Source organism: Protopterus annectens, chromosome 2.part2, assembly GCF_019279795.1.
Source record: "Protopterus annectens isolate FY-2018-M chromosome 2.part2, PAN1.0, whole genome shotgun sequence".
In the NCBI taxonomy this organism is placed as follows: Eukaryota; Metazoa; Chordata; order Ceratodontiformes; family Protopteridae; genus Protopterus; species Protopterus annectens.
Window position 1 is genome coordinate 846,748,272 of NC_056730.1, and position 27,405 is coordinate 846,775,676.

Consider the following 27,405-nt stretch of genomic DNA (forward strand, 5'->3'; position numbering starts at 1 on the left):
ACCCGGGTGTGCATGTCATACCTGGACACATGGGGAATATCAATACACCGTATCATGCCTTTTACTAGCAACAGACTTACCTGTGACAGACCCTTGTCTTTGCGACACACCAGACGTACCTGTATAGGGATGACACAAAGGTATGCACATTATCCATTACTATCGCCACAGTAAGCATTCTGCATGTCACATCATGCACCTGCGTGTTCGCATGTGCTCTGCACATGTGTGCATACACAACATAGCATACTGTAGTATGCATCCTGTGTGGCCATATACCTGGCATGTGTTGCTATATTATGTATTGTACTATGACACCCACTCCTACGTCGCTTGTCATACAAACATGCAACACTGACTTACCAGGCAGCTCCGAGCTCATTGTTTGGGAGACACCCACCTCCACGATGGACGCGAGGGTTTCAGCGTGTTGTTCCATGGGTGTCCCCAGACCGGCCAAGAGCTCCTCCGTGGCTGTGAGTGGGGGCTGGGTTGGTGGCCCACCACCTGTCCCACCTTGTTGTCTGGCGATTGCAGCTGCACGCTGTCTCGCATGCCGGATTAGGTCTGTGCAGTGCCTGCGGATCTGTTGATATGTGCGGTTGTGGCCGCCCAGGCTGTTCACCCTCCTGCGCATATCCTGCCACATCTCCTCCCGTTGTTGTGCCTGCAGTGGCACATGGCTAAATAAGATGTCATATTTGTCATGTAGCAATGGTATGATCACCTCGTCTTCTTGTCGGCTAAAGGCAGGCAGGGAACGTGGCATTATCTGTAAGACATAATGATGGTGGCAGGTCACATTTACACTGCTGTGCTGGCATACTGCTGGAAATACATTGCTATGACATGTACAACATCTGCACAGTAATCTGTGCAAGGCATCATGGCAGTGACACAGCCGATGTGTTGCCGTCACACCATTGAGCAGTGGGTGTCATATCATATCTGTGTGTCACCTCATCACACTGTACACGCACCATGTTGATGTTAGCCTGCTGTGGACATGTGTACCTGGCTGCACCTGTGTCCATATCAGTTGGCACAGGGCCCCATGTGACAACGGTTCTACTGTTCACCTGGATGCTGTGTATATGTCATTAGACATCACGCCCATGGCCATTGTGAACGCCAGCGGTGGCACTGTACACATACACATGGACACCTGCACATGCATGTGTTGTGCCATGTACATCCACACAGCACTGTACGGGTGTTGGACAACTTGCCACGGCTCACTTGTGTTGCACATGTGATACACATAGGACAATGTGTAACCATGACACATTAGCAGGAAAGGTCATGCATAGCATGTACACACGCACATTGTCCACAGCAACACAACACCTGTAACACCACAGGGTGCATCACCGCCACATTACTGCTGTGTATGGTTGATAGTGACAGTGCCTTTTGTCCATCGCACCATGTAAGATCAGGATAGCTCATGCAGCCTTGCTGGGCAGAGCTGCATGGTATGGCAAGGTATGCCACATACATGGCACTGGGATGTGATCCACCTCTGGGGTAACGATATTGGCAGGGTGGCTGTCCATTCCATATGTCATTGCTATGTGTATATGGACATTACACATGTCTATCACCATGGTGTGGACACTGGGCTTATGCAAGGTAGGCTGCACGCTGCTTGGTGAGGGTGTGTCTGGTGCATGCAGGTATCACACATCCATGCATACACTGTAACCCTAACAGGTGCTATGTGCTGGGATATTGATCAACACAGTGCTGTATATGGACACACACTGCTATCCCGTGCACATGGATGGTTGCCTGGACTGATGTGGGTACCACATATGTCTACATCCACTGCCTGCTGCCACCCCCATGTCTGATGGTGCACTGCACACCGCCATCCCTCCCTCTGGAAATGTGGTGTTGGGCACAGCATAGGTATCCATGTATGGGGACGGGGATGTTCACATAGCAGAGGCACTGATGGTATCGTCGATCTGACCATACACATATGACGCGCCCCTCACACATACAACCCATTCATTATGTTGTTCACAACGGTGACACAGCTATACTGCAATGCCGGAGACATTCACAGCCGTACATACACAGATGCATGCACGTCCATCTGTGGCATGGCCTGGACTATTGGTGTGGTTCGCACATAACGGTTTGACTGCGGCTGGCGAGACCTCCTGTGCACATGTCTACACAGTAAGCCTGTTCTACAGTAGGCATCAGTGATGCTGTGCACATATCATATCTGCACATTTGGTTGGTGTCCGCCTGTCCACGGGCCAGTCGTGGGACACACAGGGATGTTGTTGAACATATATGCATGCAACCCTGTAATGCTGTAACGCTTAGCTTCTCAGGTGCTAATGTGTCATAGACATGAACACCGTGACCAAGACATGTGGTTGTGGGTTGCCACCCGTACCCATCTCCTCCTGTGGGTTGCTATCATCCCACACCCTCTTTGTATTGTATGTTCAGGCTATGCACCTGTGTGGGGCTTGTGGGCATGCAATGCAGTACTATGTGCCTTTGCACCCATCGCAGGAAATGTCACACAGGTACACTGGCAGCCGTACACTTCACAGCTTGATGTCGGCACATCACATGTTGTACACACATAACACATCTCCTGTGGGACATGGTCAAATGTACGGGCATGTGCAGCAGTCACATGCCACTGCTACCCCTACATGACGGCTATGCAGGACATGTGGCTGTACAGCTACTGTCACATGTACACGGGCAATGCCCCCCTACCTACATCACGTGGTACTGCCTGTGGGTATGTGCGTCTACATCCATGCTATGGCCATAGATGACAGTTGTACATCGATATGTGCAACATACCTCATTGGGAGTTGTCATGTGCACATGTTCAACGTGTCAACGCATTGTTTGTGTCTGTCAGACGGTCATTGTTGTGCATGGTTTACATGGCAGCCATAGCGTACTGTGTGTGATTCCATGTACTTCATTGGGGTACCAGCATTGTACATTTTCACAGCACATTCCAGCCATCATGTAGCCATCCTAGATGACAGTGGGAGGTGTTCTGCCATGTGCACATATGTCACACAGTACGAGGGTGACTGACACATTCTCAGGACAGGGTTCTGACTGCTGTGGATGTGTGATGTTGTCGATGACCATGACTGTGCCAGATGGTGTCATCTGGATGTGTAACATTCACAACACACACCTACCTTCACATAGCAACACATCATCCACAACAATGGACATTCCTGCATGAACACTGTGTGCAGTATGTCTGTATGACCACTGCATGCACCACTGGTAGCCACCAGCATGGCTGCCAACAACAGCAGTGTGTATCCTGTGTGAACATGGGTTACACCATTCACAACACACCTGTGTCAGATGGCCCTGTTGTGGGTCACAGTGCAGTTCCACACATCATGTAACAGTATACATCGTGCACCAGTATGTTGCGGACATGTGAACGGCTGTGCAACTCAACATATGCACACATGACACATCACCTGGTACACCGTGTCTGTCTTAACACCTGCTATTGTGACCACCCTGTGATGACATTGTACAGGACACATGGACTGGGACATGTGATGGCTCAAAGGTGTATTCACCCTCCGGGTGTGTGTCTAGCCAGGTGTACCGTAGGCAGTGGTCTGCACGCAGGGATACTGTACATTGGCCTACTCTGTCACTGGGAATGTTAACTATGGTCATACTGTACTTATGCAGGCATGTGGTATTTGTCCAGTATGACAGTCGTGTTCAAGCACACTACTGTGGCACACATGACCTGCGGGCATCTGCCTAGGGTGTGGGGCCCACATGTACATCATCACATGCTATGCTGCCTGTGCAGTGGTGTCACATATCTGTCTCCAGCAGGGCTGTCACAGGCAGGCATGGCATGCAGTGATGTGTGACAATGCTTGCACCCTCCACTGTGCTGTACACAAGCACTGCACACACAGTAAGGCATGCATGACATTTATCTGCTGTGCCTGGAACCTGCCTCCATGCCCTACACAGCACACATGCCAGTCCAGATTGTACACAGATCATACCTCCCAGGCACATACCTGGACTGCAACACACACGGGTGAGTGGATCCCACATCACACAGTGATTTACACACATACTGTATATTCCCGTGAAAACAGTGCATCATAGGTACTCCATGTTCAGATACCCATGTTTGTGACCGCTACACACATTGTGACATGCGACGGAGAGTACACTGTACACCACAGGTTACATGCTGGCTGTGTTGTCATACTGTACATTGCACCTCAGACAGTTGCTACTGCCATGTGCTAACAGCAACATGCACTTCCCTAGTATGGACTCCCATGTACCCACACATGCTTGGCCATGCACTACACATAGCTGGGTGACACATTACACAACACATACCATACCTACACTACCCTTGGCATGCACCATACCTCCATGTGTCTGTGTGCTATACCTACGGACATCCCCCCTCTGTTTGCTGAACATCTATGCTTCGCGGCCCTGCTAGCCACACCCTAGACACACACCCATCGCAGCATACATGGTACATGTGCTCAACGGCCGCTACTACCGACGTCTGCTGACGGGGGTGGTTAATGGCATGGCACCCTGGCAGCTGGACAGTATACGTGACTATGCTGACACATATCACAGTGCACTTACGCTACATGTACGCACTGGTAGGGACCATGCCATTCCACACAGAGACATGGTGGTACTGGACTTTTCACAGACGCCACAGTGGTATTCCTGTTCCATGCACATGTGCTGTATGGGCACATGTGCAGGCTGTTGCACGGTAGTTATGTTCAAATGTGTGTGGTGCATCACTTGACAGTCATGGTGGGTCCTCATGGTCCGTCACATGCTCCACAGCTAGCTACCTACACATGACTGCCATACATTGCAGTGTGGGCCCTCACGCAGTGTGGTGGTATGTCTGTGTTGTTTGGCTACATCCACATTCAATGTAGCATATAGCAGTCATCCAGGCATTGCCAACACAGATGTTGCTGGCATCATGCCTGCCAATGGGGTACCTACCAACAATACATGCTCTCACTCACTACAGGGTTCCAATCCATAGATGGACATTGCATTGCCCCTGTGGACACATCCATGGTACTGCCATGCACACGTTATGTCCTAGGACACTGTCCCAATGTCACCTCCAATCTCCATAGCTGTTATATCCCACCAACCTGGTTGTTATGTGTCTCTGCAGCAACCCACTGAATTGACTGCTAGCCCATTCATGGACGTTGTGTACCTTGACCACCACACTACCGCATCTATCACACTACACATGGGTGGTACTGCATTGCACGTGTGGGACTGCATTTGTACACCCATGATTGGGCCATTCAGTATGGCATTGGGCCACATCCTCACATCCATACTTCACACACTGAATGACGACCTCCATGCCTTTACTGGCACCCTTGTTGGGCTTCTGTGCACCACAGCACACCACATCCACATGCTGGCCACCTGTCATACCATTGCATGGGTGGCTGGTGTGGTACAGAGGGTAACAGATCAGACATTATCCCCTCATTTCCCTTCACCATCATTCCACATTCTGGTATTGCCAATGTACACATCCACCATCACATCATACCCTGTGTCTCAGGATGTTAGGCCATGTGACTCCTGGACAGGTCACACAGTGGTGCAAGCATATCATGCTACCTACAACATGTCAGGTACATGTGGCATTACACAGTCCTCAGTCATGTGGCCCCTCATGTTCACTATTTGCTTACATACACAACATGCTGTCACGGAGTACTCTCCATGCCTACATATCCCACATCTACATACCTGGCAACATTCTAGCTCCACCTGCTCATACTGCTAACAACCATACAGGTGTCGGTGTGGCAGATATATCGTGTAGATGTCATTGCATCAGATACATCACACATACTGCATACACATCACCTTTGCATAGCGACACTCATGCACTGGGTATCACATGGATACTGTCCCTATATATGCATATCACATTGTACATGGTTGCTATACACACACATGCCCCACATGGTGCTGTGGTTGTCATATTCCACTGTGGCGTGGGTACACATCTGCAGGGCCACACATATCTGGACTATATGTCTTGATGGTACATTGTGTGCCCTTGTACCTGTGCCATACACACATGTACACACGGGCAGTGTTACAATAACACATTCGTGGTGTACCTTCCACAACGCCTACAACTTTACATGTCACGGTATAGTCACGCCGTGATGTATACCAGGCTCAGACAGTTTACATATGCAGATGACTGACGGGGAACACATCTGTATTCACCTGCATACCACTTACACAGGGATGTCATCTACTCTGCCATGGGCCATGTTCTCCGTTACTGATGCATGTAGTACTCCTACATGTCGTTTGCAGTGGGCAGGGTGAATGGAGCACTCCTGCATATGTGCACATGACACATTGCTCAGCCTGGGCGTCTGTGTGACCTCCGCAGACTGGACACACACCATGCTGTGGGACATAGGTCCTGTGCACATCCCACAGGGACATACTGTGACACTGGTCATGTGATAGCTCCCTTGCTGCTAGGGTGACACATACACATGGTACCACCACAGTGGCAGTACTGTGTAGACATGCAGTTGACATCCACCTCTGCTGTTCAGTGGACACTACCATGGGGGGGTGACACTACTGTGTACATTGCACATGTGTTTACACACGGACCTGCCTGAAGTCATTGTTGCACACATTGCACCTGCTACAGATCGTTTGGACATGGTTACTTGCTGTTCCTTCCATTTCGGGTGGCTATTCTACTACTACTCTGTCCCATATGTGCAGGCCATACATGTCCTGTTTATGTACATAACACTAGGCCATACCTCCATCATGCATGCTATGCCTGTGATACTGTGTATGATGTCTGAACATATCCATCATGACAGCTTTACATTACACATACTTGACATAGTCAACCGTACTGCGAGGCATACGTGCACGTCGTGCGCACATTCCGTATGACATCGACGGTATATGCACATACACATGTGTGCTGTGACACTATACATACATGTCCTATCCTCTGCTGTGGCACTTCATTGTTGGACATCCACTGCCAGCATCGGCGTGGGTGGTGGCATTGTTCTGTGTTTTAAATCCCTATGGCAGCCCTTGAGTTATCCCGGCTGTGTACATGATGTCCCACTGCTGTGCACACGTTCTCCACAGTCGTTGGTATGCTCCGCGGATTAGCACTACATAACCACCTTTCACCACTCTCTGCTTTATGGACAGGTATCTTTACTTACAAACACCGTTCACATACAGTGCAGATTCGTCATACATATCATGCGTTATACACCAATACATCTCATGGGTTCAACATACCTTTCCTGTGTTGTTTTCCGTATTCCGCTGAAATCTCGCTGGTTACCACAAAACAGTTCGTTTCACAATAAAGTGTTTGTTCGGTATGAACATACAGTTTGAATATCCTGGGAGTCTTCCTTATATCCATCGTCACCTGCGGCATGTGGGTTCATCACGCCAATAGCTGTTCCTCGGTGTGTACTTATGCGCATATCACCTATGCATCTCCTCCATTAAATGCGATGCAGCGTCGGAACTAGGGCATAGTTCATTCCTTGTCTGGCCGTTGGTTCTTTGCACTACCTTCGTGGGGATGGTATGTATTGTGTTATGTTATGTGTGACTGCAACCACTATGTGTGGCATCAGGTACATTTCGCTGTGGTGTTAGCCGTGGATTGTGTGTGTTGAGTATGGTATTAAGTTCGACATGTGGGTGTCCGTGTCCTGGTGGCGTCTGTCATTGGCGTTGTGCATTCAGATGTGTAACATAGCTCTTGTATTCATGTACACAACGGATGCAGGTATGCATCCGCTGCTGATAGTGTTTCCCATGCGAGATGTTGCGGGTATGCTGCTCTCATTGACTGCCTGTATGTTTATGCTGCTATTTCGGCTTGTATCCCTTTGATTTGTGCGATGGGGTATATCGGCTGTGGGTGACAGTGCGGGTTGTGGCCCTTGCATTTATACATACGGTATGCTTCTGTGTGTGCTCCATCCCTGCTTGGGGAGCTGCAGGTTACCTGTCTGTTGTTCTAGGAGTGTTGGTTTTGTTGATGTCGTCTGCTGTCGGTATCGCCTGCATGTGTGCTTCCTGCATGTATTCCTCCATCACATCGGTAGTATATCTGCGGTTGTTCGTACGTGCCGACTATCCCTTGGCATTTTGTCACTGATGGTTACGGTCATTGTGGCCCTGTACTTGGGACGGCCTGTATGCTACCAGTTGCCACCTATTCGGGTGGCGATTGCTTGTTTAACACTCGTGGAACACACAGCGGTATTTACGGGACAGTATGTGGCCGCGATCGGTGCCAGGGGAGCACATGCGTATTTCCGTGGTACATGACTGATGCTGTGTAAATTTGCCGATGTATCGTGTTGACATTACCATATCGGCGCCATACATACTGTCATGGTTTGTACATGCGTCCTTTGCATCTCATGTTGGCTTTACTCCTGTGGTACATTCTGGGACATTTCCGCTTTGAATCGTTTTACGTCGCCACGCGCATAGCCAGTGAGGAGCTCTCTGTACTACTTTGTGAGTACTGCTGTACATACGCCTGTGGTTCCTATACTGTATGCCTACACATGTTATTCCACTCCGCCTGTCACATGTCACCTACATACACATTTTACAGTGGCACACACATTACACCCGCACAGCGGAACACACGACACCCTCACCTCACACATACACATACTGCCACTTTCAGGACGGCTGCACACAGTACCTACGTTGACCGCATCGCCGGCGGCGGTGTCTACCTCCGCCCTCATATCCTTAGCATATTCCCCGCACATGTCCTGTTACTGTATCGTGGTCTGGTGATCGTCCCGACTCGCGACTATGCATTTCTGTAGGTTGACCTTTCCATGGGTGGCGTTCCCTGCTCTGTCCACCCTCCCGGATAGTCGGGTTGTCGTTCACTATGTTTACTATGTAGAGATTTCGCGTCTTACTTCTCTGTCACCTTGCATCCATGTGTTCCATGCTCCGCTGGCTGTTGGGTGTGCAGTGTTTGGGTGCTACCTATGTTGGAGTCACACATGGGACCACACATACAGTTCACATTATGGGCGGCCATGTTTGTGTGCTGTCCATTTCACTGTGTGTGCAGGTAGGGAGGTGTCAGTCCATGGGGCCTACGCTGTCAGGGTATGTGCTATATGTTCCCTCTTTGCCAAGGCATAGGCATATTGGGTACGCCTCCGTCTGCCTACTGGGGCTGGCACAGTGTGTTCATGGCACTGACCGCCCTGTGCCTGTGCTTGCCTTGGCAGTTGTGGCGGGCTTGGTGGCCCTACACCATTATGTCCCTGCAGCAGCTGTTTCCGCAGGATCATATTATGTAGCATAGCACATACTATGAATATGTGGGCACATGTGCCTGGAGAGTACTGCAAGGCTCCACCGGATGTATCCAAGCACCGGAACAGTGATTTCAACATCCCAAACACACGCTCTATGATTATTCTGGTTTGTGCGTGTGCCTCATTATGCCGTTCTTGCATGTGTGTGTGTGCATTTCTGATGGGTGTCATCATCCACGGCTCCAGTGCGTAGCCAGCATCCCCCACAAGGTGACCTTGTGTGATGTCCACCCTGGCGAATACCTGATACAGCTGTGAGGCATGCCAGATATGGGAGTCGTGGTAGCTTCCAGGGCTGCCAGCACACACATCCATGATAATGCCCTGCGCATTGCACACGACCTGGCAATTGATGGAGGGGAATCCCTTGCGGTTTATGTAGTGTCTACCCTGCTCCCCGGGTGGTGACTTGATTTCTATGTGCATACAGTCTATCGCACCCAGTACCTCCAGGTATTGTGCCACACGGTGGAAGTGGCGCATACTGCTAGCCAACTCCTCCTGAGATCTGGGGAAGGATATATACTCATGGGCATGTCGTAACATGGCATCCAGAAACTGGTGTAGTACCCTGGATGCTGATGCCTGTGAGATGCCCATTATATCCCCGATTGGCCTTTGAAAGGTACCTGTTGCCAGTATTCGCAAGCTTACATATACCTTTGTGTCCACTGGGATGGGCTCCCCTCTGTTGTCTCTTGCTCTCAGGCGTGGCCGGCACAGCTCAACTATTTGCTGTAACGTGTCCCTGTCCACCCTGTAATGCTCTACTATTTCCAGGTCTTGCAGCCCCTGGTAGGTCACCCTTGGTCTGAACACTCTCCTTCTCCTCTGAGGCCTCCGGTAGTTGTCAGCACCCTCCTCCGCAACTCTGTCTGTCTCTAACACATGCCGATGCATCATGGCCACGGCAGCACCCAACATATACATTTTAAAAGTTCCCCGTGTGTTTACACCGTAAGGCGCAGCGTTTGGGAATTTGCACTGTGTGTTGTGTGCATTCCCACTTTATAGTGTTGTGCTGTACACCCGGTGATGTCATTGGGTGTGTCTCTGCTGCCGTATCTGTGGGTTATCTTCCGTGTTTTACCGTTGGCACTGCAACGCTGTTGCCTTTGGTGTTACATTACACTTGCCTGCATTGGTTTAGCTTTACACCTTACTTTACTGTTTCTGCACGTTGCACCTACTATTTACGGGAGTGCATCCTGCAGGCACATGGCATCTCATGCATTTTGTCTGCTGCCGCCGTTATGCTAACTCTCTCCTTGGCTGTGCTGTATCGGTTCTTCGCTCTTTGCATTTCTGCAACATCCCCTACTTTCTTTGCATTCATATGCCTCCCCTTTCCCGTTTTGCTGGTTTCTGCATGCAGAGTTGTCAGCTGCCGCCGATTGCCCTTCGTGGGTTGATTGGTGTTAATTGCTCATTACGACTCCAATTACACTGCTTCTGCATTTCCTCATATTCTCCACATCACCTTCCTGTATCCATGGTTGTTGACGGGGCGGACGTCACATGACTGGTTTGGGGAACGTAGTCATCCTCGTGCACATGCATCTGTGCGCGCATTGTGTACTCTCGGCGCATCTATTTCCTCACACGCCGGTCCTGATGCTGTGATGTGCATTGTACAGCCCAGGTTTGCTGGCCTCCAATGTGCTTCCTCCTACAGTGGCACACCCCTCTGCGATTGACAGGTATTCCCTCTAGGCCACTCCTCGGTGTATTACCGCTGCGCCGTTTGGTGCAGCCTTACGCCGGTGGGGGTTTTGCGATTCAGTATTATCTGCTTCATTTGCATGGCATTGACTACTAATACATGGTTACGGCGCCAGACACCGCCGCCACTCCTTGTCAACCCTTGGGCTGTGGTTGTGGCTTTCCATTCATACTATGGTGTATTGTGGCTGTGATGCTGATGTGTCTTATACTGCTCTTTTATGACATTATCATATTACTTCATTGTTCCTCACCTTCCGCGGACATGTCCTGGGGTTCTGCTGTGGTTTTTGCGTACATAACATTTATGTCGTTATTTACATTTTCTGCATGTTTTCTTTTGACATTCTCAGTTTCTTTCCCCATTGCCATGTTGCACCAGTATGACACCTGACGTTGGCAGCCTTCCGTTACTCCTATGTCATGTTTGGATATATGTAAACCATTTTTTTTGGTTTACATTGCCGTGCTGTTATGCTACGCCTGCGCCATTTCGTGAATCGCTACTTGCCTTCATTTGCATGGTGTAACACCGCACATGGGGTATTTAACATACCTACGCCTGAGTCGGCGCAACTGTGGCGTACGCCGCTGATGCACGTGGGTTTGGATAGTACCTGAATCGCTCGGCGGCCATGTCTGGCGTTGTGGCGCCTACGCCATGCATGCGCCTGGCGCAAGGTTCATGAATCCCGGGGCTTATTTAAGTATATAGGACATTTATAGAGAACTACCTCTGGGAATATTTGGGGTTATCAAAGAGCAGTAAAGAACCATCAGGCAACCTGTGCAGATTACATAGGAATGAGATATGTACTAAATGGTTCTTTTAGAGTTGCTGATGCATGGAATAGATTATTTAATTATATTAAAGCAAACACTCATTTAGATATTTTTAAGAACAACTTCATCACGTATTATGGGAATGATTGTTTTAGTATATTAGCAGGCTGGAAAAGCATTATTGCCTGCATCTGAAATATTTGTATGTAGGTAGGCATGTGGACACATCAGTATGTAGCATTCATTTGCATTGTGATGGAGTATTTATATAATCTGCCTTCTACAGTTTTGCCTCATTCTATTATTCTGTCATACTTTATTCTACCCTACATTAATGGCAAATGAGATAAAGTAGACGTGCATTTTATTATTTTTTTTTCTTTTCAGATTCCATCTGTATTTTATTGCTCCTTTTATATGGTCTCTTCTGAAAGATGTTATGGTCATGCAGTATGGAATGCAGTCGCAGTGCAGAGTAGATGCAGCTGTGTGTATAGTTTGCATCTGACACTGTGGAATCTGAACTATTACTAAAAGTTAATGTTATGAAATCAGACCCCTGATGGTGTCCATCTGGCAAGGAGTCAAACTAAACATGACAAAATTGGTTTAGTTTGTTATCAACTGTGTGTGTGTGCATGTGTGTGCGTGTGTGTGTGTGTGTGTGTGTGTGTGTGTGTGTGTGTGTGTGTGTGTGTGTGTGTGTGTGTGTGTGTGTGTGTCTGTGTGCGCCTGCACGCAATCTGTGTGATTGTGCCCATATGTAAGCCTGTGTACTTTGAATGCAGTCTTGTAATGATTTAAAATAAAAAAAAGAGAAAAATAAGATGCATTGAGGGTACTGATTCTTGCTTATTAGTAAAAGTTCTTATGTTTTAAAGATTAGGATAATGCAGTGCATAATGTAATGATGTAAAGTGTTCATGTACTTTTCTAGCATTATGTCTGATTGTTACATGGAAGCCATTACCTTTCGTTGTGGATCACATTTCTGGACATCTTATATTAGGCTTATACTGACTAGAAACAAAATGCCAGCAAACCATCACACCAGTAATAACAGAACCTTCTTTTTAATACTAACAGAAAGTCTTTAGAAAGCATAGTATTACAGCCCTATACCATCAGTGCATTTTACTATAGCTGCTATATGCATTTCAGGACATGTTAATTTACAAATAATGGTTGCATTACAGCTGTGTATAGCAGGCACACTGCAATGCTATTATACTCATAAAAGTCCTTAAAGTAAAACGTTTACAGAACTTTTTACTTTCCTTGCTTCTCAACTTAACTACCCTGTGCTACGGGCTCCCTGGTGGTCTAATAGTTAGGATTTGGTGTTCTCACCTCCACGTCCTGTGTTTGATTCTTTGTCATTTGATTTCAGTGGACTCTTTTGATTTAGTCTAGTAGTTAGGATATCTAGTTTTCACCTAGGTGGACCAGGTTCTGGTCCTGGTGTGAGAATGATCCACTATTTTGTGTAGCAGTTAGGATAAAGGATTAAGGTTATCAGCTGCTTTCTGTTTTCCATGGCTTAGTTGTACTGTATGACTTTGTACAGCTTGCAGTACACTCAGATGGCAAATTGGGCAAGGCTACTCAATGGTTTCTTAGACCAAATGCATAGTAAATCACTATGGAACTGAGAGCATGCAGTGAAAGTAAGGCTTAATCTCAACTTTTTTTTTTACCTCATCAAACCATGTAACTTACACTGGTACCTTTCACTTTTATATGTCTGATCACTTGAGTTATTGGGCTGTCTGATTGCATTTAGAAGTTCACCTGATGATGTGTAAATGCAATTCAGAAAGAGGACTCCAAACAGATCTCTTCTGCGCAATTAATAAGGCCAATTAGGGGACTGTGCTAAGTCACAATGAGATTTTGGGAAGTTCTGTCTTACTCTAAGCTACTTTAGCCACTTATTTTGCATTCTACTGAAGCCAGTTTGGTGCTATGGAGCTCAAAAACTGTTTTGAATACAGCTAGGTAGGATGTTTTATTTCACAAAGCATTACAGTTTACAGCATAATTTGTAATCTGCACATAGCAGCTGAAGCAACTAATTATTTTTTGTGTTCATAATGGCCATAATTGTAATAGCACATCATAGTCCTTGGTAGAGAATGCTCAGCTGCAGAGTTACCTTCTCTGTGACTCAACATTGCTGATTTTTTTTTTCCGATTGTGTGTGCACCCACTGGAGGTCACAGAACATAAACACATGCATTCATTCCCAAGCTGCTTGCACTCAGTGATTCCATGTTTTGAATTTCAGATCATCATATATATTTCTAAAGCTGGCCCTGTATTTAATTTTAGTTATTTATTTGTTAAGTGGGTAAATGAACTAACCTTCTTGGGACATTTTCAGACATTAATTCAAACAATAGGGCAAGGATAAATGAAATATATGGACAACTTTTTATACTCATTCAACCAGCAAGTTTTTAATAGGTGAACAGATATTGGAACAGCTTGAAACCAACCCCTTGGACATTAAGAAAAGTATGCAAGTTCTGCACTAGGACCAGAGGTTAGAACTGAAGCCCTCATGCATGAGCCACAGAACTAAGTATGAATTCAGCTGTCTCAATGATGCGATGTTCTGCCTTTGTAACATGCACTGTGGCACACATTAATATTCTATAGAAAAAACTACATTTTTTCACTAATTTTTAATTGGTCTGCTGTCCCATCATAGAGCAGCTGATATTCATTGTTTTGTCCTTTATGATGTCGTAGTGATTTTATTTTTTATTTATTTTTATTTATTTTACATTTGTTAACCGGGAAAGTCCGACTTGGAACAAAGCCAATTTTCAGTGGAGGCACGGGGAGAAAGGCTCTAGAAATCTATTTATCATCTATCTACCATCTATCATCTATCTATCATCTAACATCCAGTGATCTACCTCTCAATGTATAAGTGCAAGGATTCTGGACAATGCCAAAGTTAATTGTGGGACAAAGGCTCACTTTTCAGCGACACATTTTAAATAGCTCTTTTATAGACTTACAAAGTTGCATTTTCTGTAGAATATGAAATCTGAAACTCAGATGTCTGTCACTGTTTACCATTTTCAGTCCTCAGTGATTTTCCAGAAAAAAACACAAAACGTTACAAGGTACAGACCAGAAATATATGGCAACAATCTGCCATTCTGCAAAATTCTGGACCATTATGAGGTATGCTGTGATGTATTTCACTGGCCTGTGAATTAAGGTGTAAAGACAGTGCCTAGCATTTGTGACTGTCAAGTAATTGCTCTTTCTTTGTTATTTTTTATTATTATGATGATATATAAATAGACAAATAACATTTGATTTTTTTTTAAATCGCAGTTTATAGCTGCTCAATAAATCTTCACATGGATGACTCCAGTCATATGTCATCCTGGCTGGGGATCAGATTAACTGCAGTCCCACCCCCCCACCCCCCCCACACACACATGCACACTCAGACAAATAAACTATTCAAGCCATCAGCACCAGTCCTGCAGTGCTTCTATCCCTGTACAAAATGTAAGTAATAAGGCATGAGGTATGATTTATGGTCTGATATGAGCATGCCCCTGGGGACTAATAAGGCATGTGATACTTGCATCTAATGTCTTTAGCTCCAGAAGCATTCTCTTAAATGATATCTCATTCCTCTTATACAATAACTTTGCAATTTTTTACAGTGGTTTTAGTTTATGAATGTTTTCTTTTTTTTTTTGTATTTACTTTCAACAGTACTTTCAGATGAAACAGTTCATTGTGTACATTCATATTGGTGTGTTTTTTGTACATAAAAGTGGTTGCAGAGTCAAAAAAACATGCAAACTAATTTTGCTTCTTAGAGTTGCTATTGTGTATATACCTATATTCAGTTACAAGTAAATGTGACATGACACAGGGCTTGAAGATAATTTTTCTTGTTGCTATAACACTATACAGTGGGGAATGTAGATAATGCCTGCTGCAAAGACATTCCCCCCGGATTTACTAATCCTCTTTGCAGGACTACTCAAGTCCTACACAGAACGGCCAGTCTAAGAGGAGGATGGCAGCACTCCATGCATATTAAGGAAGGTGCACTGCCTGAACACCTAATGCTACACTGAGCGTGGATGAGTGCAGGGGGCATGTCTGAGAGCAGAGCTCTCAGAATAAACATGCCCCTGCAAAGTAGAACAGAAGAATGTGCACATAAAAGAGCGGGACCGCTCATAAGTGTCCGCATATCCCCACCAACAGTCCCAATGTGTTCAACAGCAACAGTACACTGAAAAAAAACACGGAGAAACCCTTGTAGTAATGTATTTAAAACTCTGAGTACAGCTAACCGTAGGTGCACGGGTCTTCCCTTCATGTAGCTACAGGTAAAGTAGCATGAAAGGCTGAAGAGGATAACAAGGAAGGTATAGCAAATGAAGCAGCACAGCAATAGCATAGTGGTCAGAGCATCTGCCTAAAGAGGAAGCATTCCCGGCTAGAGTCCCACTGCAGCACGACTCCCACTGCAGCACATACCATTTGCCATGTGTAATCTGTATATGAACAGTTTTGTATATTTTATTGCTGTATAACCTACCAAATTACATTTAAATGTGAACTGGAGTATTGCATGAAATGCACATGTGAAGAGTCAGTACCATAATGAATAAGTCAGCAATAAGCAGGCGTAAGCACAGATAAGTAGTAGTAAGCAAATGTAAGCAATAGTAAGCATGTGCAAGTGCGTATGGGCAGGATGAAGCACCACCAAAACAGATCAAGCAAAGGAGATGCAAACTGTGTGTAACACACTGTGACCGGAAGACAGCAGTGCTAAACTCTGCGCAAATTTGCTCACAACTGCTTGAAAGTGCCTTAAGCACACCGTATCCAAAGGCCGGTGTCACATGTGGGTCTGTGTACACTAAAGGAGTCAGTCATAGGTATCGCAAAGCATATGCAGCACAGAAGGTTGGCCAGTATGCACACGAAACACAGTACCCAGCGATACCAGTCAACATTACCGGATATGTAGCTAAAGAATTAGAGGTATATGTGTTTTTATGAATACCCATAAGTCTATAGATATATACCTCCCCTCTCTGTAGTACAAATGCATACATACATAGATAGACATATAAATAAATACCCACAAATAAATATACATATGCAGACACCCATATATCCACATGTCGTTAGATATATATTCAGCAATATATATGTGTGTGTGTGTGTGTGTGTGTGTGTGTGTGTGTGTGTGTGTGTGTGTGTGTGTGTGTGTGTGTGTGTGTGTGTGTGTGTGTAGATATACACAGATATATAACTATGATAAGATACAGCACCTAGGAATGACATATGTTCACAGGCCATGCCAATGGAGGTGAGGGGCCCAAGCAAGAAACGTGTAACACGTAGCATGAACCCCCCCTCCCCCCAACTGGACAGAGGAAAAATACAAACAAACCCACAAACAATGTAAACAATCCACTGCTTCCCAGACCACAGGCATGATACAACCGGGGGGGGGGGGACACAGTGGACTCATGAAGTCTAATCTTGGAAAAGAGACATGAGCATCCCTTGCGGGTCACCCCAAAAATTATCTTGTTATAGAATGAATCCCATGCGATGACCTATCAAGGCGGGGTGTGTACATATCTGGAATACAAGGATGGGAAAGCCTGATGACCCATGGGTCGAGACAATGTATGAAATGGGTCCTGTGAAGTGGAGAGTGGGCAGTGTGTAGTGGTGTGTTTAGACCCGACCTGCACCCAGGGTATGGTTGAGTGCTGTAGAGGAGGTGCGGGTGTGGAAACTATGGGTAGGTAATTATGGGTCTAAGCTTGCAGGTGTTTGCTGGAATGGGTCTATACAGACAGCCCCAGAGATGTAAGCAATAGTGTTCATTGGGCAGAGGTGCCGCCCAACAAGCAGCCACACCCGCTACGAGTCCCACTGCAGTACAGTCTATTTTGCATGGCAAAGAACAGAATAACCAGATGTAGATGTAAATATGTAGAGGTATGTATGTGTATATCTACCCATAGCTACATGGAGATATACCTCTCCCTCTCCGTAGTACAAATGTATGCATACATGAACAAAATATATATAAATACCCACATATAGAAATATACATATACAGACACCCATACATCCATATGTCGTTTTTATATATATATATATATATATATATATATATATATATGGGTTCACTTTATAATTTCGAAATACTGAAATACCGAATTTCAGTATTTCGAAATCTTAAAGTCAAAAACTGAAAATGGCGAAAGTAATCGCGAATTCGAATATATCTCGAATTTGCGGGTATGGCTTACGGTACGTGACGTGCAGTGTTGGGAGTGTATCGTGTATGGATATAGGTGCAATTGAAGGTAAGTGAGTGTTTTGTAAGGGTTATGTGTGGGAGTTTGAGTGTATCTGAATGTGTGGATTTATGTATATGTGTGATGTTTGTGTGTGTGCGAGGGACTGTGAAATGTGTGGATGTGTGCTTCCTTTTTGTGTCTGTGCGATCTCGGCGTTAGTATATATAAGTAGGGGGGTGTGGGGGGCTTGCCCCCCTGCTTACATGTAGTGTAGGTTTGTTTGTTTGTGTTTTTGTGTTTGTGTGTGTTTTGTTTATTGCAGTGTGGGTTGGATGATGTATGTGTTGTGTGGTGTATGGTTTGTATGTGTTTGTTATTGTGTACTTCGCGATTGTGTGCTGTCGGGATTCTGGGTGTTTGACTTTATGATTTCGAAATACTGAAATTCGGTATTTCAGTATTTCGAAATTATAAAGTGACTCTATATATATATATATATATATATATATATATAGCGCCGGGTTTTGATCCGTCGTTTCTTCCGCGATCTTCATGCCGGTGTTTCTCTGGTTCCATGGCTCTTGCTCGGATTTAGTAAGATAGACCCATATATATATATATATATATATATATATATGTATGTATCTGCATACATATATATATATATATATATATATGTGTGTGTGTGTGTGTGTGTGTGTGTGTGTGTGTAAATATACACATATAGATAGCTAGGATATGATACAGCAGTTAAGAATTACATATGTTCACAGGCCATGCAAATGGGGGTGAGGGATCCAATCAACAAACGTGAAACAAGTAGAATCAAGCCCCCCCCTGCCAGCTAGACTGGTGAAACATACAAACACACAATAAAAGTAAACACACCACTGCTTCCCAGACTACAGGCAGGATACTACCAGTGGGAGAGACCCGCTAAGTCTAATCTTGAAACAAAGACATGAATGTCCCTTGTGGGACACGCAAAAATTCTATGATTTTTGGGTTTCTAGCCATTACACCGATGTCCAACGGCAGGCCACGCATGTTCCCTGTCTACAAGGTAGGGGAAGCCTGATGATCCATGGGGCGAGAAAACATACATGATGGGTCCCAAGAAGTGGGGAGTGGGTAGTGTGTACTGGTGTGGCCAGACCCAACCTGCACCCAGAGTAAGGAAGAGTGCCCAAGAGGATATGCAGTATGGGAACTATGGGTATGAAATTATGGGCCTAGCTGTGCAAATGTTGGCTGGAGTGGTTGTATGTGGACCACCCCAGGGATGTAAGCAATTGTTCGCATTGGGCAGAGCCGATGCCCAATGAGCAGCCACACCTGGTACGAGTCCCACTGCAGCAAAGTCAAGTTTACATTGAAAAGGACGGTATAACCAGATATGTTGTTGCAAACCCACTAAATTACACCAAAGAGCACTTGGTTGCAACACCCCACTGTAGGCATGCAAGCCGGACTAATTGGCATCACAAGGTATTATTGCTGTCCAGACCTCACAACTGTCCCTGATATAGACTCTGATATTAGGTCTGTCTCACTTAATCCCCCTGAAAACTGGTGAGGCCTGAAGAAAAGGTGGTGAATTGCCCTTAATAAATAATGATAGCAATACAGAGTTATAGACGTTTCACATCAGAAATTCTATATAAATCTACATTCTCTTATTCTGCAAATGTTTCAGGTTAATACTACAAATATTTAGAAAATGTCCCTGATTGTCCCTGATTATTTGAGGACTAGTCCCTGATTCTGTTGAGGTATCCTCCGATCGGTTGAGAGCTATGTTGCTGTCCTCACCCCCACCCAGGGGTGTGATTGTCTAGACCTACCCCCAAATGCAGGGTATGTACACAGCTGTTGCTGTAGAAAAAATAGCCAGCTGTGGACCTTTCCATCAGCCGTCCTGCACATCCCTTGACATGTCCCCTACAATCAGCAACTCTGTGTGGCCCAATAACACAACTTACCTATCAACCGCTGTTGCATTCATAGTAATGTCCACAGTCACAAGTAGGTGACACCCTCCACACAACTATAGCGGCAGAATCTGGAACCTCCAACACAGGTGTATTACCATAGCTGTACCAGACTACACATGTAAAAACCAAAGCAAAAACTCAGAGGTACAACACGGCTATCGAAGCTGACTTTATTGTAACAAACAACACAGAAGACCAGGTGAATAGTGCTTTCACGTCTCTTAGAACGCTTCATCAGACTATAGTTCTGATGAAGCGTTCCAAGAGACATGAAAGCACTAACTATTGACCATGTCTTCTGTGTTATTTGTAACAATAAAGTCAGCTTCGAGAGCTGTGGTTTGCCCCTGAGTTTTTGCTTTGGGTTTACAGATTTTGACTTCATTGAGGCACTTTACCTTTCTTGTGGTCTCTTTCATTCACACATGTAAAAACACATGAAGGGAAAACCCAAGCACACTTGGATCACCACCTGGTGAAGTCCGCCACTCCCCAACACCCCAAACCCCAACACCAACTACTGACACTGACACCTCCTGCCCTGCCTCGCATACATATCCCAACACCCTGCAAACCTGCACTACCACACCCCCATCAATCAGTTGAATGGCCTACTATACAGTTAAAATGTCCCCCCTCCACCTACCTGCCTACACATCCACTATTCACATCTACTCTACAACACAGGTATGGCATATGTAAACCTAACTGAATACCTGAGTGTAGCCTAACCAGAAATGCTAAACCGGAATTCCATTTAACCTTACACTGACCTTCGTGAACTGTCATACTTGACATGTACACCTGACTTAAGCATGTATAAAACCTACATGTATATGAAGTAGCACAGGGGTATACAGCAGCAAGTGGGAGTACATCTGTGTGGGGGGCAGTACTCAGATTAAGCAAAGTAGATGCTAATAGGTTTAAGAAACTGGAACCGGAGGATAGCAGTGCTTACCGTCGCACAAACACACCCAGCAACAAAATAAACTGCTTTTACAAGGCTCAAACCCAGGTCCCTGTATAGTATAGTCACAGTAGTCACCCACTAAACCATCATAGCAATACCAATGCATGCGGTATCAGTAAACTAATCCTCACCACAGGTAAATCAAAACAAAGATGTGAAATGAATCTATGTACAGTGTGAAGTGGTCTAACTTACTACATAACATAAATATGTGAACTGGAGTACTGCAGTAAGCATAAATGTGATGTGTTATTGTAATAAAGTATAGAAGTCCCCAGATCCTTATACAGTGTATGTACACATGAATCACAGATACCAGACACATAAAACCTGTAATGAAGATTAAATTACTGCCAGAAGGCAAATATAGTGCAAATTAACTATTAAGTAATGCTAACCGCAGCACAGCTCAACTTAGTAAGAGTAAGCAATGTGTAGGGAGCCAATCCAATCTGCCTAACAGTATACCCCTTTAAGCACTGCCAACCTTAGGTAAGCAGGTGTGGCCATAGCTTAGCCTCTTCAAACCCAGCCAATCATGGAAATGTGTGGGTAATTGGCTGTATATAAACCACGCAGGCAGGAATATGTTCCATAAGTGGTTGTAGCTACCTACTACAGGCAGAATGTCTAGTGTGGGTGAAGGCACTCATTTTAGAGCGCAGTGCTGGTGCATCCAGGAGTCAAAGCTCATGGTATGGCTCCTGATACAACACCATGAGGAGAGACCACTGCAGGGCTAGTACCAAGGATCGCAGTATAAAATGGAGTCCTGGGACAGTCTCGTCCATGACCTCACCAGTGCCACAGGTATCCCATGGGCTGGTGAGCATGTCAGGCACCACCATGCTGACCTGAAGCAGCAGAGGGGGGATGTACTGGAACAGTGGCTACAGCAGTCTCGACAGATGGCTAATGCCCCAGTACTGAGTAAGTACTCATTCCACTAAGTAGTTAAGAATTGCCTAGCTTGTGTATACTATGGATAGGTATGGCTACATATCACTGTATACCTCTGATATCTGCAGATGAGCGGGCTGTGAACCAGCAAGCTCATGATGCTAGGTTGCAAAAGCTGCATCATGAGGCAGGTTAGTATTCCTCTGCATGTATTGTCATAACAAATAAATATAAGAGCCTTAGAAAGTGTCATACCAGTAGGAAGAAATGTGTAATATTCTTTGAATAAAGGTATAACCCCTGGAGTGCTTCTGTGTACTCTTCTGTCATATGTAGTTGAACTGTTGCATACTATAAATAGTACTGTTGTATTAAGCAGTGTTACCTATGCTGTGGTATGCAGATAGAATGTGTATGAAGGTCTGTATTACAATGTTGGGAGTGCCAAGAGATCAGTCATATTGTACAAGTGAGGGAGACTTAGATAGAAGACAATAGAAAGCTTAACATCAATTCCCTGATGGCACAGTGTACTGTGATGTTAACTATAATCTTATCACACACAGCAGGGGTTTGAATCCTGGGAGTGCTAGTAAGCTGTATGCATAATCATACCCCACAACTGTACGGATTTTGTTACAATGTTCAGATAGAAAGCTGTATGTATAATTACATCCAACAACTGTACAGAATTTGCTAGTGTTCAGATAGACAGTTGTATGCATATTCATACCCCACAACTGTTCCACTCTGTCCAGCATGTACAGATAAATGGCCCATATCACCAGCCTGGTACCCTGTCCCCCCTGAAAAAGCAGTGTGAGGAACCCAGAAATGTAGGCAGCTGTTAATGACATATAACTAAAAGTCAAATGTGTACATTGTCATAGAATGTGTATGAAAACAAACCTGTCATTGTAGCACCTGACCCAACGTGTATGATAGCAATACACAACATATGTTGCATTAACACCTGCATCTTGTCACAGCTGTATGTAAGACACAGGTCACATATATAATAAACTATAAACATACCAGTGTACAATATAAGGCCATTGGGTAGTGTAATAATACTTGTAAGGGAAAGATCACTGCAGTGACTAGGAATGTTGTGAAAACTACAAGGATATATCAATTGTTAATTGAACAATCTCTCACCTCTATCATATGGGCAAAACAATCTAATGACACTCCTCAACTGGTATGTGTACACTCCAAACATTTGCTGGGACATATGTCCAAATGGGTTATACATATTCACATTTGTTTCTGTGCATGTGCCATGTTAAAATACACCCGTACTAGTGGTCTGTTGCCATCAATGACACCTGCATGCTCTTGTAATGGCCACTGTTGTTCCATATATGCATGTGTTCTGCTTGCTCTGCAACTGTGTTAACTCTGGTGTGTCAGGTTAATGGCAATACCTATGCATGCTGTTATAACTAATCCTGAATGCTGTTGACTGTTACTAACCCATATCTGCCATAAACCGGCGACAACACAGCTAATATGGTAAGGCCGGTCCCAGCGGACCCACCTGTCCCATCCCAGCAGGCCATAGCACCAGGCACCAGCACATCTGGGGCCCAACCTGGGGTCTCCTCCTCTGTGGGCACTGCACCACCTTCGGGAAGAACTGCTGCAGGGGATGGGGCTCGTCGCCTTCCTCGGATTGGGTGCAGAGGTGAACCTGTTACCTGTCAACAGGTCCGGGCCATGGTGCGTAGGGAGCTCGATCTGGAGTATTGAGAGCGGCTACGTCAGCTTGCCGGCTGAATAGCGCTATTAGAGGGTGAGCCTGCCCCTACTACACAGCCCCCAGCACAGCCACCTTCAGGGCCATGAAGGTGCAGTGATGAGTGGCCATCAGTGGGGACCTCAGTCCCACTGTTTTCAGTTGGAGGATCATGGGCTTGCACCTCACAAACACCCCTCCCCGTCCAAGGTGTTTACCCCCCCACATGTGTCATATACTGGCCCATTTGCGTCTTGTGTGTCTTCTCTGTTAACATACACAATCTCCCTCCCCAAATATACCTACTACCCCTTCCCAACATCCCACTCTCACCTGAAAAATAAGAAAAGGGCAATCTGTTCCACAACAAAATCTCGCCTCATACATAGCTGTCCATTTTGCACATGTGTCCACTGGACACATGTAATCTGGTCTATTTGGCATCACATTGAATATAAGTTGTCCTCCCCCCTCCCCCAGGGGTTTAAGGTTCCAAATGTACCTGCAAATATAGTGTATATGCACACCTGTTGCTGTAGAAGAAATGGGCATCTATGGACCTTTCCTATAGCCTTCCTGCACATGCCTAGCTATTCTCCCTGCTGTCCGTCCCTCTTTGTGCCCCATTTTTCACCACTTTCCTATCAACCCCTTTTTCTTTTATTTTAAAGAAATTAGCATGGGGTAAGTGGCAGTCAGCACTTTTAAGCAGCAGTAGGCGGGTTTCTGCGGGCTTGTGTGGGGGTAAGCTATGCCTACACAGGTTGAGAAATCAAAAACTAACTGACTGTACGAAACCATAAGCGGAGGTTAGCAGTGCTTACCGTCGCGCAAACCTGCGCAAACCCATTGACTGCATAAAAGTGCCTTAATCCCTCTGTAGCCAACATGCCCTGTTTTGCCCGGCAACAAATTGTAATGCCTCTCCACGGCTGGAAACCAGGACCCTACACTCCATACACAAAGTGATCTACCACTAAACCATGGCAGATATACACAACCTGATGTTTTTACAAACATATCATCCAGCACAAGCAGTCAACAGTACAGGAAATGTAGTAATATTATACCAAGCAACCACTTAATGCAAGAATTTTGGACAAAGTTGCCAAAATGTGGGTACAAGTAGGGATATATGTCAAATACTGCTCTAAGACACCTAAAATGTTGCTAGTCATACAGTGATATGTATTAGAACACATATCTTGAAGGAGATAAAGTTGGAAATACAGAAGTATTTGGTGCTAGTTACTGACTACAGTCCTGTGATCACCCATATCAATTGCCTATAGAATGAGGTACATGCCAAAAATATGATCCGAACATGCATGGACATATGGACAGATATATATATATATATATATATATATATATATATATATATATATATGTATATATATATATATATATATATATATATATATATATATATATATATATATATATATAAATATATATATATATATATATATATATATATATATATACATATATATATATACATACATATCGCTATCTACAAAATATATATATATATATATATATATATGTATATACATATATACATATATATATATATTTCTATAGAGATATATACATATATATATATATATATATATATCTACAGATAGAACTGCGTATAGCATTTCTACATGGGAACAAACACTTGAACCACTCACTACAACATAACAGACCATATGCACTGTTAATGAGGGTGGGGCAAAAATGAGGGATACCTGGTAATTAGTGCTATGTTACCCCCCACAGCTCTAATGAATATGCTGTGCAATTCCAATACCCAGCACATGCAATTTTTGGGTACAGGACCCTCCACGACACAGCCACAATGCTTTCACAGTAAGCCAATTCACCTGTAAATGTCAGGGTGATATCTGTAACATAACATGCAGAAAAATCATTCTAAAGTAGGGAATGTACAATGTGGAAGGGGTACACATCACAATGGTTCAGATATGCACACACATCTATACATTGACAAATATGTTCATGTATATACAAATATATATATAAAATTTATTTATAACGGGATATATTTATAGATATAGATATATGATATATATATATATATATATATATATATATATATATATATATATATATATATATATATATATACACATACACATATACACAGACAAAAGGTATTAGTAGCCATACATATGTAGGAGTAGTGTGGAAGTACTGGGTGCAAAGTAAATCCCTCAGCCACAAGCCCAGTAACTGGTACCTGTATAATGTGTAGTGTGGCAACCATTCCCACAAATGAGAATACTTACATTAAACATATACCCACTCACAATTCAAAGTACATGACATGACATACAGGTATGCATACACATAAAACCTTTATTTGTGTACTATACAATAATGTATGCCATTACTTACAGCACATGAAGTCTGACATGTAATCAATGATGAATGCAAGGCCCACACAAAACAGTAGATGCAAGCAATGTGGATATATAGCATAGTATGCTGTCCAGGCCAAGGCCTTCAATTAGTACAACATTAGACAAAGAATTTGCCTTCAGGATAGGTAACAATCAACAATTACTGATGTATTCCAGCAGCCTCCAATTATACCCTGTAGTCAAGCCTTAGGGGGGAATGTAATAGTTGTGGTAATGTCAGTGTATAGGTCACATGTATAGACCTTGACTAGCATATATTGTGGGAGTCCACGATATGACTGGGATGGTAGCAGGAATGCTAACAGTAAATAATGATAGGCCATTACCCAACAACCCCTAACTGTATCACATCAGGACAAAGCCTGCCATATATGTGGAGGCCAGAGGCAGGCACACAGGGCCATACTTGCAATATTGCTTTTACACATCCTGGATATTGCTGGTGTTGCAGGATTTGTTGCAACATATCTTTACGCAAGAATATGACATCAGAAAAACAAATGGATGTTGCTATGTACTGATAGCACCCAACAGACAGACTGCAAGTGATATATGTAGGGCAAGACCTGTGCAGTGCACAGACCAAACCAACCACACAATCCACTGGCCATCATGTGGATAGGCTCACAGTTGAGAGCTATGCAGACAGACTGCATTCCATCCTAAACAACTATGTACACACAAACACTGCAGGACCAGCAATATACAATGCACATATGAACACTGCTTACTCTGTCTGTAGGTCTGGACCCTCATACGAATGCGCCATTGGCCTCTGTCTGCAATTCCTGCTGTAAGAGGTATTGCAAATTTCTGTCTGTAACACTGCTGCCCACATACAGGAAGGTTGTCCTCCATACTGGAAAGGTTAAGAGACAACGCCCACATGAGTCAGTATTTTATAGAACTGGGTTGCCATGACAGTGGTTATCTGAAGTACTACACAGCAGGCTGCATGCAGTTAGCAACTGTTGCACACTGATTGGTGCAGAGCCCATTACCTAATCATGTGCATGACTTACAAAATCCATGCTGCAATCCATTCAAACCAGCTCAATCTCTCTAGTGGAGAGACACAC